The 22,463-nt window shown below is 43.4% G+C and overlaps 1 long non-coding RNA gene and 1 pseudogene across 1 annotated transcript; both read left to right on the top strand.

Moving 5' to 3' along the window:
- The first annotated feature begins 473 nt into the window (after positions 1 to 473).
- On the top strand, positions 474 to 1,308 carry LOC132958297 (uncharacterized). Its single transcript, XR_009666748.1, has 4 exons — positions 474 to 620; positions 780 to 844; positions 932 to 1,080; positions 1,174 to 1,308. It is a non-coding gene; the product is annotated as an uncharacterized LOC132958297 (long non-coding RNA).
- Positions 1,309 to 11,425: 10,117 nt separating this feature from the next.
- LOC132958831 (putative mediator of RNA polymerase II transcription subunit 26) lies at positions 11,426 to 14,662 on the top strand (annotated as a pseudogene).
- The last annotated feature ends 7,801 nt before the right edge of the window (positions 14,663 to 22,463 follow it).

Genomic DNA, 22,463 nt, shown 5'->3' with positions numbered 1-22,463 from the left:
AGCAGTCAGCAACAGAATTACCTAATGTGTTGTCTCAATTGGTATCATTATACAGATCTGCTCCAACACGAGCTGACGGAGTTGAAGCAGATCTTGCAATTACTTTAAACCAAACTACTCCAGCTGCAGACCTCCCACAGAATAGTGCTGTTGCTCAAACTCTTGTTAAAGCTGCAAATGATAACAATAACTATGATGTGAGCTTTAATTCTGATGCAGTTTCAGTAGTGGGTAAGTAAATATCACTCTGACAATTTAGGTTTTTGAATTTGACACCAGTGTTAGTTTGATGTCAACTCTGATAAAGAAATCTATTTGGTTTGAGCACAAATGATCATTAACATATACCTTTACAATCATTTTTTATAGAGGGTCCGGTTCCAGTTGCAGCTACAACTGCAGCACCAGCCACTGCAGCTCCTGCCACTGCAGCACCAGCCACTGCAGCACCTGCCACTGCAGCCCCTGCCACTGCAGCACCTGTCACTGCAGCTCCTGCTTCTGCATCAAATATACTTGTAAACGTGACTTTCAGATCTCTGCTCACCTCTTTTACAAATGATTTGCTGAATACATCATCCCCGGCTTTTAAGAGCAGATCTTCAATTATAACGACACAGGTTTGTCTCAAACATCAAAATCAAATCTTCCATACTCAAGAAAAGTAAAATGTATCTTATTTTCTGATCACAATGATCTTATGTCATACACAGTGAGGTGACCTTAAGTGAAATATACCATTAAAATGTTTTAAAATATCTTTGTTTTTATTTCTGCAGCTTGAACCTCTGTTTAAAAATACATTCCAATCCTCGTTCCATTCTTTAAACGTCATCGCCTTCAGGTACTTTTTCACAATGAACAAGTTACAATTTTAGATTATTATCTTGATCTTGAATCTGACAAAATATTATTTCCCCTCCCTCTGCAGAAATGGATCAATCATCACTTTTATGAGGCTTGCATTTACTAGAACATTTGTTCCTAATGACACTCAGATTGCAGAAGTTTTGTTTAATGCATCATCAACTGTAGTTGGCTTTGACATTGAAGGAACCTCTATCACCATCAATGGCATATGTAAGCAATATTCAGTGCTGCCTGATCAAAACTATATCGATTTGCAAAACTGTTTATCCAACTAATGTGTTTTCATTTTCTCCTCATTTACAGCTTCAAGTGGAATAAGTCACAAGATCAGTCCTCTCACTGCATTGTGTCTGGTACCCTTGTCATGGCTACTGTCAAACCAGAAATAGCATCAGCATTGATTGCCATTTGAATTTCAGTTACAAGATCAATGTGTTTCCTAGTATGTTGATTGTGGGGGGAGAGGAGATGGGGGGTTTGGGGGTTGATCTGTCTTCAATTTTGCCCTGATAGGACACAGTTATAATTGGATGGATTAGGTATATCTGTTGAAACTGAAGAGCAATATGGTCCACTGACTCATCACTAGAATTAAAAGCAAATATATAATAACCTTGTCTCTAAAGCTCTGGGATCTCAGAAAATGATTGCATTGTCTCTCAAAATGACGTGCACTTTAGTCAACTGATTGAATTCTTTCTTGGGGGCAGTCCAAGGGAAGTAGCTGGTGTGTGATCTGTGGATGTTTGTAGTTTGTAGCACTGTTCTGAGCGGCATGAGACTCATGCCTACGGTGGCCCTGAAGTGCAAAACACAACAACAAATCAAAAAACACAACCACAAATCAAAAAACACAACCACAAATCACAATATCCAACCACAAATAAGAAAACACAACAATAAATCAAAAAACACAACAACAAATCAAAAAACAGAACAACAAATCACAAAACACAACGACAAATCAAAAAACACAACAACAAATCAAAAAACACAACGACAAATCAAAAAACACAATGACATTATCTTTACCGGAAAAGGTAGGTACCTGCAGTCGACAAAGGTCGTCGCTGATTGGACGAACGCAATTTCCGTCTTTTTAATGGGAAGCATTCTGCTTTAGGAAGTTGATTTCAAAACATGAGCGAAACCGGAGAATCAGACTACTATCTGAATCAGTATGCAGTATATACTGTATACTGCATACTGAGTTCAACAGTAGTATGTAGTATGACTGCCAGTCGTTGGTTATTTTGCAGTATGCTTTACCCGGTTGAACTAATTTCCGGTCCTGGAATGCGGAAGTAAACAACAGCCCATCTGGAGGTAATTGAACGTAATTAACATAAAACAAGTCTACAATCTCTCATATATTCTCTCATTTATACACAATGCCCTGGGTTGAAATATGATTGGCATGCTATTAAAATTGTAGTATACTTTTCAGGTTTAACTTTTACTCAACTGTGAATAATATGTAGTAATAGAGCAAGCCAAGGACCCTGTAATTGCAGCTGCTTGTCCAGCTGTGGCACATGCACTGTACAGTCTAAAAAGCAGGAAAATCTGAGGTGGTAAGACATATAAATATATGAACATGTCATATTTGTTATTGGTTCATAATGTGGCAAGATATTCAGTCACCACCACCGACGAGTTCAATCAGCTGCACTCCGGCATTTTGATCTCTGACCTGGCACTTTGCATTGTGGGAAACAGTACGTGAGGTAGACTGGTGCAATGCATACTGTACATTTTTTCCGAATCAGTATGACATCCTGGTATTTTTGGCATACTGCGGATCTCACAGTTGTTTGCATACTGCATAGCCTACTGCATTTTGGCCAAATCAGTATGTACTAGTAGTATAGTATGCGGTTTCGAAAACAGCCTTAGTCTCTACTCTCAGAGAATATTTTGATGCAGGCCATACATATGAGGTGATATTGGATATGCTGTCAACCTTTCACAACATTCAAATTAGTATCCGTACGCTAAAGACACGTTTAAAAGAAGCAGGTTTGTACAGACGACGGAACTATTCTCCACTAGCCGAGGTGAGACGTGCCGTTCAGACTGAGCTGCAGGGGCCCGGGCAACTCTTCGGCTATCGGACTATGTGGCAAGTTCTTCAACAAAAACACAAACTACGTGTGAAATGAGAAGTAGTAATGAGCTTGTTGAAACAACTAAATCCACATGGGATGGCTTTGAGAACACGCCGGAGGTTTACAAGACGCACGTATCATTCCATGGGTCCGAACTACAGATGGCATGCAGATGGCTATGACAAACGGAAACCCTTTGGATTGGCCCTTTCAGGATGTATAGATGGCTTTTCGAGAAGAATAATGTGGTTTGTTTGTGGAACTACTAACAACAACCCATCTGTCATCGCGCACAATTATATTAATTATATATTAAAAGTGTTGGTGTGAGATTAAGAACTGACCTCGGAACATAAAATGGGACAAAGGCAGCAATACAATGTGCCCTCCACCATGCACATACAGACTACTATGGATGCTTGTCAAGCCACAGATACGGCTCATCATCAGGGAATCAGCGTATCGAGTCATGGTGGTCCTTTTTCAGAAGAGGAAGGTATGTAACTATGTATTGCCTAGTGATCAGATCAAACTGAGAAGTGGTGACTATTATGACTTATTTTTTTCAGACCACTCTTTAAAATGCTGATAACATTCCGCATCTCAGCCTTCTAGATTATTTAATCAATTAAAAATTTCTCCTCGTGTGTGAAAAAAACAACAACTTAGCATTTAATGTATTCCTAGGTCTCAGTTTTGGATGGACCTGTTTGGAGACCTAAGAGACTCTGGACACTTCAACGGTTGCCATGAACACCAGTGCTTACTGAGATTCTGCTTCAGTAATGTTCTGCAGAAAGACCTGGATGAATGTACGGACCTCTGGAAGAAGCACAGGATTCGACCATCCAGACTTGCCTCATGTCCTGGAAGGATTCCAAACGAACTCTATTTGTTGCCTCACAGGTAATCCACATCAACTCAGAGTTAAATGATCATAAACTGAATATTGTATTATAACAAATTGCACTGCACTCGTTATGGTAACTATATTTGGATGATTGTATATTTTTTGTAAATTATAGTATTTAATATAATTTATAGGATAGTTGTCCTGCCTTTGTTTACTTTCACATTTCTGTAGATCAACAAGCAAACACATCTTATTAACAATGGCCATTTCAAACTACATTTCTAATATCTTGGTAAAAACCCTTTCATAATTCTATGATTGTCTGAATTTACAGGTTTGGTTCAAGGGACTGTGGATTTGCTGTTGAAGACAGGGAACTAAATGTGTTTCCGGAGGCCAGGCAAACAATTGATTCATGCGGTGACATATAAGTGGCATAAAGGGTTTTAATTGTTAATAAAAGGACGATCTACCAAAATTCTCAAATGTGGTACTTTCAATTTTCAGGTTTGGTAACTGGAATTCTTGCAAGCACAAAATATTTTAGTCTGTGTGAACTGATATCACGATTTACACTAGGCCTACATGTAAAACATCTAGTAGACAGTTTCCTTGTATAGTATGCCATGTTAACAGCAGATACTGTGCATTAATGCTACAGAAGTCACAAGCTAAATAATTCACAACAAATTACACAATTGACATCTGTACACACCAGTATTTTACCCTCATAAAGGTGTTTGTTTTATTTATTGAAAACCAACATATGTTGCTGGAAAAAAGGAAGAATACATCATATTTGTTAGTAAATAAAATGTCATAGCATTTTTTTTGAATGAGAGTAAGCCATGAAAACCAAGAAACAGCCAAATTAAAAACAAGGAGCTAAAATCAGGACAAGAACTGTGAAGTGTGAACCGTCTCCAAGGTTTGAAAACATTTAAATACATTAACAGATAAGGGGCCCGTTTCTGAAAGAAGGTTCAACAAACCCTCAGTCTAACCCTGAGCTCTGAATTGATTTACTCTTAGATGGGAAACTCTGAGTTTTCAGTTTCAGATCAGCAGATTTAAATTAGTTAAATCAACTCTGAGTAGGTCCACTCTGTGTCCAGCGACGATAAAAAGCCAACATGAATGGAGCCCAGATTCTACGATAATTGTTTGCATAGTACATGCACATAGTTACTGTAAACACAGAAAAGCATAGAACTTAATTTGATAGATTGGCCCATTGTCATAAATAACCAGTCTATTTCTTTGAGTCTGTATCCGGCAGATATCCAATAACAGGATTGGATCAGTGCAAACAAACTTATAGCCTTTCTATAGGCTCCGTATATATGTAAAATCCTTGTTAAGCTTCCATAGGGATCATTGTGAAAAAACACCTGCCGTAAATAATTTAAAGAAATACACATCTTACAGTAAGCTGCACACCCCTTCACTAATTCATTGTATTATTAAGGGGATTTTGAGGAATATCTATTTCAAATCAATGCTCTTTAAATGTCCTTATTTATTTAAAGTATATTTATGTAATCCTTTATTGCTGTATTTTGTGAGACTTTTTGTTGTTCATACATTACCAGTCAAATACTTTACAATGAACAGAATAAAAACTCTTTGAATTATTATTATTATTATTATTATTATTTAAAAGCTATTACAATACATGAAATAGAATTTTAAAATATAAAAAATAAAAATCACAAAAGGTGTGTTGAGGTTGTATCAAGTCAACTTTGGTTATATTCTTTAATAATTATATTGAATTATTAATAATATAAATAAAATATCATTAAACTATGTTTAATCTCGTTTTGGGGCACCAACCTGTACTCAGGGAAATATAACCAAAATATCACTCAAATCAGACTAAAATTAGTTATTTAATTACTAATATTATTAATAATTAATAACTATATTTAATAAATTGAAAGCATGAAATCCGTACACAAAGCCTTTGCACCCAGCTTATATCACAATGCAAATACAACCAGTAATCACAAACAACTGCTCTCTTAAAATTATATTTTTATTGTTGAAAGCATCTCCAATTGTCACAGGATTGACATTGAAGGAATCTCCATCACTGTGAATGGCGTAAATATATGTAAGTCATATTAAGTGCTTCTTGTCAAACAAAAATATTAGAATTTGTAGGGCTGTATATTTATCTAATGTTTATTTGTCATTTCTACTCATTTACAGCTTCAAGTGGAGTAACCCACAAGATCAGTCTCATTACCGCGCTGTGCCTGGTACCCTTGTCATGGCTTCTGTCTTACCCGCAATAGCATCAGTGCTGATTTCTCCTTATTTCCACCAAAAAATAACTGCCATTACTGGTTCCAAAAAAGACGTTGATGTCGGTAAAAATTTAAGAATCATTATTGTCTTTAACCTTTCTTTGGATTAACTATGGTAAACAACCTTGCATTTCCTGAACAAAAATGTTAATGGATGTAGAAACTATTCATTTTCTGTCCCGGCAGGACTATGATTATGGACTGGACACCTGGTCCACTGAATCTTCACAACAATTATTAAACCAGTGAAACCACTTAAACTGAAAAATGAAACTGTTAACCTTGTCTCCTGCTGTCAAAGCATTATTTTCAATTATGCAGGAATATTTTTTTGGCTATCCTTTATTTAAAATTAATGTTTGTGAAATTAATATATATTTTTCAGTTTTTACAAGCAAATACGTCAAATTTCTTGCATATAATGTAAAAGTTGTAAGACAGAAGTTCCATTGAGATTGTTGTACAGGTGAGATGATGTTTCTGCTTGGCTTTTTCCAGCCTGTCGCACCTCCTACGGTGCCATTTGGTCAGCTGCAAAGCCGCCGTTCACTGATGTTTCGCCCCCTAAGCCAGTACATCTCCCGGCGGGGGGCAGTGGCTTGTTGGGGACGTCTCCCTGACACCCCCTGCAGCTGCCTCTATCGGGGTGTTAGCCCCCAACTGATGTCCTTCCTCCAGAGCCAAAGCCAGTAGCTGACTTTTTCTGCTTCTTCTCCTAACTCCCTCAATACTTTGTGCAGGTTCGATCCCGTGGTGCCAGCACCGCGGAGAAGTTGGAAATTAAAGCTCTCGTGTATCCTCGGTCATCGCTCCTCAGATCTCTGTCCTCTCTCCTCGATCATCTCTCCTCCGTTCATTTACAAGAGCTCTGGGACAATCCTTAACATGACGGGTCTAAAACTACTTCCGGACCGGCCGAGGAGCGAGGAGCGAGGAGCGAGGAGACAGCATTTAAGAGAACTGCTACTTTGATTTATACATGCTTTTATTAATAGTCAGAGATAGATGGAAATATATGTTATGTTTTTGTTGTTTCTTTCACATTTACTTTTTTTTCTTAAAGGATGAAAATAATCTGATTACTTTTTTTTGTTTCCTGATATTATATTTTAAACATTTTGTTTCATAAGAAAGTAAGACAAATCAGCACCAGCAGTGATACATTAACACTGTCAACAAGTCTGCAGCTGGACAGCTGAAGTAACAACTGTAATTCCTTTTACCAATATGCAAGATATCTCCTGGATTAAATCATAAAATGACCTTACTGTTGAAGTGCTAGTTTCCATGTCAACAACGAAGATGCCAGTATGTCCTTCTAAGTTAAGATTCAAGTTAGGATATTTGTTTATTTGACCAGAGAAGTAGGCGATTTTACACAGCCGTTTTACCCCTCTCCCCTCAGTTCGCCAGGCAAACTTCAAAGCAACAGGTGTTGCGGCGATGGAAGAGGACAAACAAATTGATTTAGATAAACCACGACCAGAAACGTGGTAAAACTAGAATAAATATTAGAGGTGCTTTTGAAAAATGGAGAGAGATAAGAACACAGAAAGGTTTCAAGACCGATGCAGAGCTGATTAAACATGGACTGAACAGCAACCTTGGTGCACATCGAGTCTGAGGAGGAGAGTGTGCAGAATTTGGACTTCAATACCCATTTTTAATGCGGGAGATACAAATTGCTCAAATAATATTGACAATAGGCTACACAATGCATCTACAATAACTGACTTTAACTTTTTCCTTCATAAAAGTAGGCCTACATAGAGGAGTGTCCCAGGGGGCGTGCATGTTTGAGGGGTTGGGTGTTTTTCAAAAAGAAAAAACTTTTAATACATTTTAAAAAAAGAGGCAAGTAACCACAAAATGTGAAAATAAATCATTCAAAATGTACCATGGTGTGACAAAGTGGACTCGACCAGGCCATTTGTCACTTCTTAGGTCATATTAATATTCCAGTTAATATTATTCATGCATTTGTTTTATGTTTATTTAATCACCTGTTTTGTTAACCATGAACTCCTCAAATAGCATACATGCATACTATCCTGAATTTGTTTTGAGTGGTCCTATATTTAGTTGATATTTCCATCTTTTCTTAATAATAATAATCACTGTAATGTTTGGATGATGTTTTAGTCATTTAATAAAGTGATTTGCATTTACAGTTCTGTGTTAAAATGTGTTTAATTTTCACTAAGAATTTGTGTATTTCAGGATATTGTGTTAACGCAACTTAAAAACATTGATGTAATCAGTTTCAACAAATGTTACTTCAAAATATAGTTTTGAGTTGGAATTAAGTAGAGTTTTTAATTATAGAAAAGTTTTCAAAACTAAATGAAACTCAAAATATATATAAACATAATGTAAATAATTACTTATAGAGAACATAAATAATTTATGGTACCGCTTAACAAAGTATTTGTGTTTGCAGTACTTAATTTTGATTTGTTCTTTTAAAATAAAGAAAACATGTTAATAATACTTACTAATTCATGTAACATTAACCTGCAAAATTAAGTTAGTGTCACGTAATAAAGCCAAGTTAATAGAACTTAAAAATAATGTGTCTTAAGGTGGTTCAACTTAAAATTTTCGATGTAATCAGTTTCAACGATTTTTTTGAGTTCAATTAACTTATCTGGGTTTGCAGGGCTGAACTTACGCTAGCGCTTCAATACCTGCATTGTAATTTGATTAAAAATAATAAATTAAGTGTCAAAAATACATAGCATTAACTCATAATCTAAGGGGGAAATAAATGGTGAGCTTTTACGTTATGGAATTCATAAAAAATAAAAACGATGACCTCGACATTGTAAGAATGCCACAGGTAGAGAACTCTTAACATCTTTAAAGGAAACCCATTTGTTATTATTAGTTCCCAATTTTTTTTTTTATTTACTGAAAAGCTGAAAGGCCTTGCATTAAAAATTAGGATTTAGAAAATTCAACAACTATATGCAAAAATCAAGGACTGTACTTACAATGCAGAGGTTTGGTTAAAATTTAGAAATTTAAATAAAGGGGAGTAAAAGGCCTAGCATTAAGGTTGTGACCAGTGTAAGGGAAATGTAGTCCTACAACCGGGTGGACTGGTTTAAAGTTGGAAAACAGGATGGATGTCACCGAGGTGAAAGGTTTACAAATCGCAGACGTGAACCGGACTAATTGAAGAAAAAGGTTTTCATTCACCAGTTAAGAAAGAATCTAAAAAGATCCAGAGGGGGGATGAATAACTCTTCATCCTACAATTTAAGGTAGTTACATTTTTAGTATTTCAACGTTTGTACATTTTTACACAATTATTGTTTAGAAAATTCCAAAAATCTAAAGTAACCATTTGTATTTGTAGCTCAAATTACACCAGACTTCTTACATTCAATTCAATATAACAGTTTAATACAACAGTGAGTACTTGACAATTTGAGAAATATTAAAAAACTTCACTTCCACTCTTTGTTGCTTCAAGGACTCTGTCTGTCCACATACAGATCATAGCTGGGGGTCCAGGGGGAATACATTTTACAGAAAATCAGACCCCCATTCTCTTCCTGTGTCACAGCTTAGAGAGGCTCCAAACAAACTTTGTGAATTAGCCCCTAATTTTATATTTCTTGTCACATAGTGTGTATTTATGTGCACAAATTCTTACAACCTAACAGTTAATTTTGAATGTGTGTTCCCATGGCTTAAATAAACAGAAATAAGGATATGTGAGGGAAAATTTGCTTTTGGCCATAAATAAATGATGGCCACTCTCCCTAAAAGCCTTGATTTAAATATGTAGCTTTACTCTTCTTGAGTTGTAAGGACTCTGGTCAAAAGACAAAGGTAAAATTGATCAGTTCTTTCAGAGTTTGAAGTCTGTGGTAAAGGAAAATAATGATTACAAAGTAAGCATAACTTGCACTGTGATATTAAGTTAAATTGTTTTTATACAATGTGAGAAGTATGTAAGAGTTAAATCAACTAGAGGATAAGGGAGGTACTGTATATAAAGTTTCCTCATGCCGAAAAGTCTTGAAATCCTTTAATCAATTCAGTCATTAGCAGGACGAATAACCCACAACAAGCAGTGTGTTAACTATCTGTTTGATTTCAAACAACATTTTCAAAAAGTTCCACAACAAAAAGTTAATTCAATTTACATTTGATTGTGGTTAGTATATTGTATTACGTATTTAACCTTCCGTTGTAATGATTTCATGAAAAAGCTTAACAATGGCAATGAATCTACTAAGGGATAGATGTTGTACAGATTTTCTTTTTCACATTATTCTCTTTTGATTAAAGTTCTGAATTATTTGCACTGTTTCTTTTTGATAGACTGTGAAGGAGAAAAGATGGCTGTTGGAAAGATAACATCATTTATTATGTTTTTAACAGGTAAGCTGAGTGTAATAAATATACTACCTGCATTGTAACTTGATTAAAAATAATAATTTAAGTGTCAAAAATACATAACATTAATGCATAATCTTAGGGGGAAATAAATGGGGAGCTTTTACGTTATGGAATTCATAAAAAATAAAAACGATGACCTCGACATTGTAAGAATGCCACAGGTAGAGAACTCTTAACATCTTTAAAGGAAACCCATTTGTTATTATTAGTTCCCAAATTTTAAAATTTACTGTAAGGCTGAAAGCCCTTGTATTAAAAAGTAGGATTTAGAAAATTCAACAACTATATGCAAAAATCAAGGACTGTACTTAAAATGCTGAGGTTTGGTTAAATTTTAGAAATTAAAATAAAGGGGAGTAAATGGCCTAGCATTAAGGTTGTGACCAGTGTAAGAGAAATGTAGTCCTACAACCGGGTGGACTGGTTTAAAGTCAGAACAGTAATTCCAATCCAGCAAGTTATTCCCCAAGCTTTCTCCCCCGATATTCTACTTCATGCAATCAAGACTGAAGTTATGGTATAGGACCACAAGCATAAAAAATAATAAAAATGTAATTTGTGTTTAAAATTAAAACATTCGATATTTGTTGTTTCTATATACAGTATTTATCATAATTATTTCAATACAACTTCAACAGCTCTAAGAATATCTACAACAACCACAGCTACTCCAACAACAACCACTGTAGCTCCAACAACGAAAACAACTGCTCCAAAAACAACGACTGCAGCTCCCGCTACAACCACAGCTTCTCCAACAACCACCACAGCTGCTCAAACAACAACCATTGCAGCTCACACTACAAACACAGCTGCTCCAACAACAACCACAGCTGCTCCAACAACAACCACAGCAGCTCCTACAACAACAGCAGTCCCAACAACGACCACAGCTGCTCCAACAACAACAACAGCAGCTCCAACAACGACGACAGCAGCTCCAACAACAACCACAGCAGCTCCTACAACTATGACAGCAGCTCCAACAACAACCACAGCAGCTCCAACAACGACGACAGCAGCTCCAACAACAACCACAGCTGGTCCTACAACTATGACAGCAGCTCCAACAACAACCACAGCAGCTTCTACAACCACAGCAGCTCCTACAACCACAGCAGCTCCTACAACAAAAAACACAGCTGCTCCAACAACAACCACAGCAGCTCCAACAACAACCACAGCAGCTCCTACAACAACAGCAGCTCCAACAACAACCACAGCAGCTCCAACAACAACCACAGCAGCTCCTACAACTATGACAGCAGCTCCAACAACAACAACCACAGCAGCCCCACAAACCACCGCAGCAGCTCCAACAACAACCACAGCAGCCCCACAAACCACCGCAGCAGCTCCAACAACAACCACAGCAGCCCCACAAACCACCGCAGCAGCTCCAACAACAACCACAGCTGCTCCAACAACCACAGCTGCTCCAACAACGACAGCTGCTCCTAAAACCACGACAGCCGCTCAGACAATGACGACAGCAGCTCCAACAACAACCACAGCAGCTCCAACAACAACCACAGCAGCTCCAACAACAACCACAGCCGCTCCAACAACAACCACAGCCGCTCCAACAACAACCACAGCAGCTCCAACAACGGCAACAGCAGCTAAAACAACAACCACAGCTGTTCCAACCACAACCACAGCTGCTCCAACAAACACGGCTGCTCCTACAATCATAACAACAGTTCCAACAACAACCACAGCAGCTTCTACAACCACAGCAGCTCCTACAACAACAGCAGCTCCAACAACGATGACAGCAGCTCCAACAACAACAACCACAGCTGCTCAAACAACAACCACAGCTGCTCCGACTACAACCACAGCTGCTCCAACAACCACAGCTGCTCCAACAACAACAGCTGCTCCTACAACCACGGCAGCCGCTCAAACAACGACTACAGCTGCTTCAACAACAACAGCTGCTCCTACAACCACGACAACAGCTCCAACAACAATCACAGCAGCTCCAACAACAACCACAGCTGCTCCAACTACAACCACAGCAGCTCCAACAATAACCACAGCTACTCCTACAATGACTGCAGCTCCAACAACAACAACCACAGCAGCTCTAACAACAACCACAGCAGCTCCAACAACAACCACAGCAGCTCCTACAACAACAGCAGTCCCAACAACGACCACAGCTGCTCGAACAATAACCACAGCTACTCCTACAATGACTGCAGCTCCAACAACAACAACCACAGCAGCTCTAACAACAACCACAGCAGCTCCAACAACAATCACAGCAGCTCCTACAACAACAGCATTCCCAACAACGACCACAGCTGCTCCAACAACAACCACAGCAGCTCCAACAACAACCACAGCAGCTCCTACAACAACAGCAGCTCCAACAACAACCACAGCAGCTCCAACAACAACCACAGCAGCTCCTACAACAACAGCAGCTCCAACTACGACCACAGCTGCTCCAACAACCACAGCTGGTCCTACAACTATGACAGCAGCTCCAACAACAACAACCACAGCAGCCCCACAAACCACCGCAGCAGCTCCAACAACAACCACAGCAGCCCCACAAACCACCGCAGCAGCTCCAACAACAACCACAGCAGCCCCACAAACCACCGCAGCAGCTCCAACAACAACCACAGCTGCTCCAACAACCACAGCTGCTCCAACAACAACAGCTGCTCCTAAAACCACGACAGCCGCTCAGACAATGACGACAGCAGCTCCAACAACAACCACAGCAGCTCCAACAACAACCACAGCAGCTCCAACAACAACCACAGCCGCTCCAACAACAACCACAGCCGCTCCAACAACAACCACAGCAGCTCCAACAACGGCAACAGCAGCTAAAACAACAACCACAGCTGTTCCAACCACAACCACAGCTGCTCCAACAAACACAGCTGCTCCTACAATCATAACAACAGTTCCAACAACGACCACAGCAGCTCCTACAACAACAATAGCAGCTCCAACAACAACCACAGCTGCTTCAACAGCCACAACAGCAGCTCCAATAACAACCACTGCAGCTCCAACAAATACGGCAGCAGATCCAACAACAACCACAGCTGCTCCAACACCGACGACAGCTGCTCCAACAACCTCAGCTGCTCCAACGACTACAGCTGCTGCAACACCGACAGCTACTCCTACAACCACGACAGCAGCTCCAACAACAATCACAGCAGCTCCAACAACAACCACAGCTGCTCAAACAACAACCACAGCAGCTCCAAAAAAAACCACAGCTGCTCAAACAACCACAGCTGCTCCAACAACAACAGCTGCTCCTACAACCACGACAGCCGCTCAAACAACGACTACAGCTGCTTCAACAACAACAGCTGCTCCTACAACCACGACAACAGCTCCAACAACAATCAAAGCAGCTCCAAAAACAACCACAGCTGCTCCAACTACAACCACAGCAGTACCAACAACAACAGCAGCTCAGACAACAACCACAGCAGCTCCAACAACAACAACCACAGCTACTCCAACAATAACCACAGCTACTCCTACAATGACTGCAGCTCCAACAACAACAACCACAGCAGCTCTAACAACAACCACAGCAGCTCCAACAACAACCACAGCAGCTCCAACAACAACAGCAGTCCCAACAACGACCACAGCTGCTCCAACAACAACCACAGCAGCTCCAACAACAACCACAGCAGCTCCTACAACAACAGCAGCTCCAACAACGATGACAGCAGCTCCAACAACAACCACAGCAGCTCCAACAACAACCACAGCAGCTCCTACAACAACAGCAGCTCCAACTACGACCACAGCTGCTCCAACAACCACAGCTGGTCCTACAACTATGACAGCAGCTCCAACAACAACAACCACAGCAGCCCCACAAACCACTGCAGCAGCTCCAACAACAACCACAGCTGCTCCAACAACAACCACAGCTGCTCCAACAACAACAACTGCTCCTAAAATCACGACAGTCGCTCAGACAATGACGACAGCAGCTCCAACAACAACCACAGCAGCTCCAACAACAACCACAGCAGCTCCAACAACAACCACAGCCGCTCCAACAACAACCACAGCAGCTCCAACAACGGCAACTACAGCTAAAACAACAACCACAGCTGTTCCAACCACAACCACAGCTGCTCCAACAAACACAGCTGCTCCTACAATCATAACAACAGTTCCAACAACGACCATAGCAGCTCCTACAACAACAACAACAGCAGCTTCAACAACAACCACACTGGCTCCAACAACAACCACAGCTGCTTCAACAGCCACAACAGCAGCTCCAACAACAACTACTGGAGCTCCAACAAATACGGCAGCAGATCCAACAACAACCACAGCTGCTCCAACACCGACGACAGCTGCTCCAACAACCTCAGCTGCTCCAACGACTACAGCTGCTCCAACACCAACAACTGCAGCTCTAACAACAACCACAGCTGCTCCTACAATGACTGCAGCTCCAACAACAACAACCACAGCAGCTCTAACAACAACCACAGCAGCTCCTACAACAAAAGCTGGTCCTACAACTATGACAGGAGCTCCAAAAACAATCAAAGCTGCTCCAACTACAACCACAGCTGCTCCAACAACCACATCTGCTCCAACAACAACAGCTTCTCCTACAACCACGACAGCAGCTGCAATAACAATCACAGCAGCTCCAACAACAACCCAAGCTGCTCCAACTACAACCACAGCTGCTCCAACAACCACTGCAGCTCCAAGAACAAGGACAGCAACTCAAACAACAACCACAGCTGCTCCAACAACAACAGCTGCTCCTACAACCACGACAGCCGCTCAAACAACGACTACAGCTGCTTCAACAACAACAGCTGCTCCTACAACCACAACAGCTCCAACAACAACCACAGCTACTCCAACAACCACAGCTGCTCCAACAACAACAGCTGCTCCAACACAGACGACAGCTGCTCCAACAACCACGACAGCAGCTCCAACAACAAACACAGCAGCTCTAACACCAACAACTGCAGCTCAAACAACAACCGCAGCTGCTCCATCAACCACAGCTGCTTCTACAATCATATCAATAGTTCCAACAACGACCACAGCAGCTCCTACAACAACAACAACAGCAGCTTCAACAACAACCACACTGGCTCCAACAACAAACACTGCAGCTCCAACAACAACGGCAGCAGATCCAACAACAACCACAGCTGCTCCAACAACCACAGCTGCTCCAACAACAACAGCTGCTCCAACAACAACAGCTGCTCCTACAACTATGACAGCAGATTCAATAACAACAATCACTGCAGCCCCACAACCCGCCGCAGCAGCTCCAACAACAACCATAGCTGCTCCAACACCAACGACAGCTGCTCCAATTAAAACAGCTGCTTCAACAACCACGACAGCAGCTCCAACTACAACCACAGCTGCTCCAACAACAACAGCTGCTCCGACAACCACGACAGCCGCTCAAACAACGATGACAGCAGCTCCAACAACAACAACCACAGCTGCTCAAACAACAACCACAGCTGCTCCGACTACAACCACAGCTGCTCCAACAACCACAGCTGCTCCAACAACAACAGCTGCTCCTACAACCACGGCAGCCGCTCAAACCACGACTACAGCTGCTTCAACAACAAGAGCTGCTTCTACAACCACGACAACAGCTCCAACAACAACCACAGCAGCTCCAACAACAACCACAGCTGCTCCAACTACAACCACAGCAGTACCAACAACAACAGCAGCTCAGACAACAACCACAGCAGCTCCAACAACAACAACCACATCTACTCCAACAATAACCACAGCTACTCCTACAATGACTGCAGCTCCAACAACAACAACCACAGCAGCTCTAACAACAACCACAGCAGCTCCAACAACAACCACAGCAGCTCCTACAACTATGACAGCAGCTCCAACAACAACAACCACAGCAGCCCCACAAACCACCGCAGCAGCTCCAACAACAACCACAGCTGCTCCAACAACAACCACAGCTGCTCCAACAACAACAGCTGCTCCTAAAACCACGACAGCCGCTCAGACAATGACGACAGCAGCTCCAACAACAACCACAGCAGCTCCAACAACAACCACAGCAGCTCCAACAACAACCACAGCCGCTCCAACAACAACCACAGCAGCTCCAACAACGGCAACAGCAGCTAAAACAACAACCACAGCTGTTCCAACCACAACCACAGCTGCTCCAACAAACACAGCTGCTCCTACAATCATAACAACAGTTCCAACAACGACCACAGTAGCTCCTACATCAACAACAGCAGCTCCAACAACAACCACAGCTGCTTCAACAGCCACAACAGCAGCTCCAAAAACAACCACTGCAGCTCCAACAAATACGGCAGCAGATCCAACAACAACCACAGCTGCACCAACAACCTCAGCTGCTCCAACGACTACAGCTGCTCCAACACCGACAGCTACTCCTACAACCACGACAGCAGCTCCAACAACAATCACAGCAGCTCCAACAACAACCACAGCTGCTCCAACACCGACAGCTGCTACTACAACCACGACAGCAGCTGCAACAGCAACCACAGCTGCTCAAACAACAACCACAGCAGCTCCAACAAAAACCACAGCTGCTCAAACAACCACAGCTGCTCCAACAACAACAGCTGCTCCTACAACCACGACAGCCGCTCAAACAACGACTACAGCTGCTTCAACAACAACAGCTGCTCCTACAACCACGACAACAGCTCCAACAACAATCACAGCAGCTCCAACAACAACCACAGCTGCTCCAACTACAACCACAGCAGTACCAACAACAACAGCAGCTCAGACAACAACCACAGCAGCTCCAACAACAACAACCACAGCTACTCCAACAATAACCACAGCTACTCCTACAATGACTGCAGCTCCAACAACAACCACAGCAGCTCCTACAACAACAGCAGTCCCAACAACGACCACAGCTGCTCCAACAACAACCACAGCAGCTCCAACAACAACCACAGCAGCTCCTACAACAACAGCAGTCCCAACAACGACCACAGCTGCACCAACAACAACCACAGCAGCTCTAACAACAACCACAGCAGGACCAACAACAACCACAGCAGCTCCTACAACAACAGCAGTCCCAACAACGACCACAGCTGCTCCAACAACAACCACAGCAGCTCCAACAACAACCACAGCAGCTCCTACAACAACAGCAGCTCCAACAACGATGACAGCAGCTCCAACAACAACCACAGCAGCTCCAACAACAACCACAGCAGCTCCTACAACAGCAGCTCCAACTACGACCACAGCTGCTAAAACAACCACAGCTGGTCCTACAACTATGACAGCAGCTCCAACAACAACAACCACAGCAGCCCCACAAACCACTGCAGCAGCTCCAACAACAACCACAGCTGCTCCAACAACAACCACAGCTGCTCCAACAACCACAGCTGCTCCAACAACAACAACTGCTCCTAAAACCACGACAGCCGCTCAGACAATGACGACAGCAGCTCCAACAACAACCACAGCAGCTCCAACAACAACCACAGCAGCTCCAACAACAACCACAGCAGCTCCAACAACAACCACAGCTGCTCCAACACCGACGACAGCTGCTCCAACAACCTCAGCTGCTCCAACGACTACAGCTGCTCCAACACCAACAACTGCAGCTCTAACAACAACCACAGCTGCTCCTACAATGACTGCAGCTCCAACAACAACAACCACAGCAGCTCTAACAACAACCACAGCAGCTCTAACAACAACCACAGCAGCTCCTACAACAACAGCTGGTCCTACAACTATGACAGGAGCTCCAACAACAATCACAGCTGCTCCAACTACAACCACAGCTGCTCCAACAACCACATCTGCTCCAACAACAACAGCTTCTCCTACAACCACGACAGCAGCTCCAACAACAATCACAGGAGCTCCAACAACAACCACAGCTGCTCCAACTACAACCACAGCTGCTCCAACAACCACTGCAGCTCCAAGAACATGGACAGCAACTCAAACAACAACCACAGCTGCTCCGACGACAACCATAGCTGCTCCAACAACAACAGCTGCTCCTACAACCACGACAGCCGCTCAAACAACGACTACAGCTGCTTCAACAACAACAGCTGCTCCTACAACCACAACAGCTCCAACAACAACCACAGCTGCTCCAACAACCACAGCTGCTCCAACAACAACAGCTGCTCCAACACAGACGACAGCTGCTCCAACAACCACGACAGCAGCTCCAACAACAAACACAGCAGCTCCAACAAAAACCACAGCTGCTCAAACAACAACCACAGCTGCTCCAACACCAACAACTGCAGCTCAAACAACAACCGCAGCTGTTCCAACCACAACGACAGCTGCTCAAACAACAACAGCTGCTCCATCAACCACAGCTGCTTCTACAATCATATCAATAGTTCCAACAACGACCACAGCAGCTCCTACAACAACAACAACAGCAGCTTCAACAACAACCACACTGGCTCCAACAACAACCACTGCAGATCCAACAACAACCACAGCTGCTCCAACAACCACAGCTGCTCCAACAACAACAGCTGCTCCAATAACAACAGCTGCTCCTACAACTATGACAGCAGATTCAACAACAACAATCACAGCAGCCCCACAAACCACCGCAGCAGCTCCAACAACAACCATAGCTGCTCCAACACCAACGACAGCTGCTCCAATTAAAACAGCTGCTTCGACAACCACGACAGCAGCTCCAACTACAACCACAGCTGCTCCAACAACAACAGCTGTTCCGACAACCAAGACAGCCGCTCAAACAACGACTACAGCAGCTCCAACAACATCCACAGCAGCTCCTAGAGCCACAACTGCAGCTCAATCAACAACCTCAGCTGCTCCAACTACAACCACAGCTGCTCCAACAATCACAGCTGCTCCAACAACAACAGCTGCTCCTACAACCACGACAGCCGCTCAAACAACGACTACAGCTGCTCCAACAACAACAACTGCTCCTACAAACACGACAGCAGCTCCAACAACAATCACAGCAGCACCAACAACAACCACAGCTGCTCCAACTACAACCACAGCTGCTCCAACACCGACAGCTACTCCAACAACCACGACAGCAGCTCCTACAACCACGACAGCAGCTCCAACAACAACCACAGCTGCTCCAACTACAACCACAGCTGCTCCAACAACCACTGCAGCTCCAAGAACAAGGACAGCAACTCAAACAACAACCACAGCAGCTCCAAGAAAAACCACAGCTGCTCAAACAACAACCACAGCTGCTCCGACTACAACCACAGCTGCTCCAACAACCACAGCTGCTCCAACAACAACAGCTGCTCCTACAACCACGACAGCCGCTCAAACAACGACTACAGCTGCTTCAACAACAACAGCTGCTCCTACAACCACGACAACAGCTCTAACAACAATCACAGCAGCTCCAACAACAACCACAGCCGCTCCAACAACAACCACAGCAGCTCCAACAACGGCAACAGCAGCTAAAACAACAACCACAGCTGTTCCAACCACAACCACAGCTGCTCCAACAAACACAGCTGCTCCTACAATCATAACAACAGTTCCAACAACGACCACAGCAGCTCCTACAACAACAACAGCAGCTTCAACAACAACCACACTGGGTCCAAAAACAACCACAGCTGCTTCAACAGCCACAACAGCCGCTTCTACAACAACCACAGCAGCTCCTACAACAACAACAGCTGCTCCAACAACAACCACTGCAGCTCCAAGAAATACGGCAGCAGATCCAACAACAACCACAGCTGCTCCAACACAGACGACAGCTGCTCCAACAACCACGACAGCCGCTCAAACAACAACTACAGCTGCTTCAACAACAACAGCTGCTCCTACAACCACGACAACAGCTCCAACAACAATCACAGCAGCTCCAACAACAACCACAGCTGCTCCAACTACAATCACAGCAGCTCCAACAACAACAACAGCTGCTCCAACAACAACCACAGCTGCTCCTACAATGACTGCAGCTCTAACAACTACCACAGCAGCTCCTACAACAACAGCAGTTCAGACAATGACCACAGCTGCTCCAACAACAACAACCACAGCAGCCCCACAAAGCACCGCAGCAGCTCCAACAACAACCACAGCTGCTCCAACAACAACCACAGCTGCTCCAACAACCACAGCTGCTCCAACAGCAACAGCTGCTCCAACAGCAACAGCTGCTCCTACAACCACGACAGCCGCTCAGACAATGACGACAGCAGCTCCAACAACAACCACAGCCGCTCCAACAACAACCACAGCAGTTGCAACAACGGCAACAGCAGCTAAAACAACAAGCACAGCTGTTCCAACCACAAGCACAGCTGCTCCAACAACCACAGCTGCTCCTACAATCATAACAACAGTTCCAACAGTGACCACAGCTGCTCCAACAACAACATCAGCTCCAACAACCACAACTGCTCCAACAGCCACAACAGCTGCTCCAACAATCACAGCAGCTCCAACAACAACCACAGCTGCTCCAACAACAACCACTGCAAATCCAACAAAGATGACAGCAGCTCCAACAACAACCACAGCTGCTCCAACTACAACAAAAGCTGCTCCAACAACAACCACTGCAGCTCCAAGAAATACGGCAGCAGATCCAACAACAACCACAGCTGCTCCAACACAGACGACAGCTGCTCCAACAACCACGACAGCAGCTCTAACAACAACCACAGCAGCTCCAACAAAAACCACAGCTGCTCAAACAACAACCACAGCTGCTCCAACACCAACAACTGCAGCTCAAACAACAACCGCAGCTGTTCCAACCACAACGACAGCTGCTCCATCAACCACAGCTGCTTCTACAATCATATCAATAGTTCCAACAACGTCCACAGCAGCTCCTACAACAACAACAGCAGCTTCAACAACAACCACACTGGCTCCAACAACAACCACTGCAGCTCCAACAACGACGGCAGCAGATTCAACAACATCCACACCTGCTTCAACAACCACAGCTGCTCCAACAACAACAGCTGCTCTGACAACCACAGCTGCTCCTACAACTATGACAGCAGATTCAACAACAACAATCACAGCAGCCCCACAAACCACCGCAGCAGCTCCAACAACAACCATAGCTGCTCCAACACCAACGACAGCTGCTCCAATTAAAACAGCTGCTTCAACAACCACGACAGCAGCTCCAACAACAACCACAGCAGTACCAACAACAACAGCAGCTCAGACAACAATCACAGCAGCTCCAACAACAACCACAGCTGCTCCAACTACAACCACAGCTGCTCCAACAACCACTGCAGCTCCAAGAACAAGGACAGCTACTCAAACAACAACCACAGCAGCTCCAACAAAAACCACAGCTGCTCAAACAACAACTACAGCTGCTCCGACGGCAACCACAGCTGCTCCAAAAACAACAGCTGCTCCTACAACCACGACAGCCGCTCAAACAACAACTACAGCTGCTTCAACAACAACAGCTGCTCCTACAACCACGACAACAGCTCCAACAACAATCACAGCAGCTCCAACAACAACCACAGCTGCTCCAACTACAATCACAGCAGCTCCAACAACAACAACAGCTGCTCCAACAACAACCACAGCTGCTCCTACAATGACTGCAGCTCTAACAACTACCACAGCAGCTCCTACAACAACAGCAGTTCAGACAATGACCACAGCTGCTCCAACAACAACAACCACAGCAGCCCCACAAAGCACCGCAGCAGCTCCAACAACAACCACAGCTGCTCCAACAACAACCACAGCTGCTCCAACAACCACAGCTGCTCCAACAGCAACAGCTGCTCCTACAACCACGACAGCCGCTCAAACAATGACGACAGCAGCTCCAACAACAACCACAGCCGCTCC

This window comes from Labrus mixtus, chromosome 23 (genome assembly GCF_963584025.1).
Source record: "Labrus mixtus chromosome 23, fLabMix1.1, whole genome shotgun sequence".
Lineage (NCBI taxonomy): Eukaryota > Metazoa > Chordata > Actinopteri > Labriformes > Labridae > Labrus > Labrus mixtus.
Note: the sequence above shows the minus strand (reverse complement) of the source record. Positions and strands in the feature narration are given on the sequence as shown.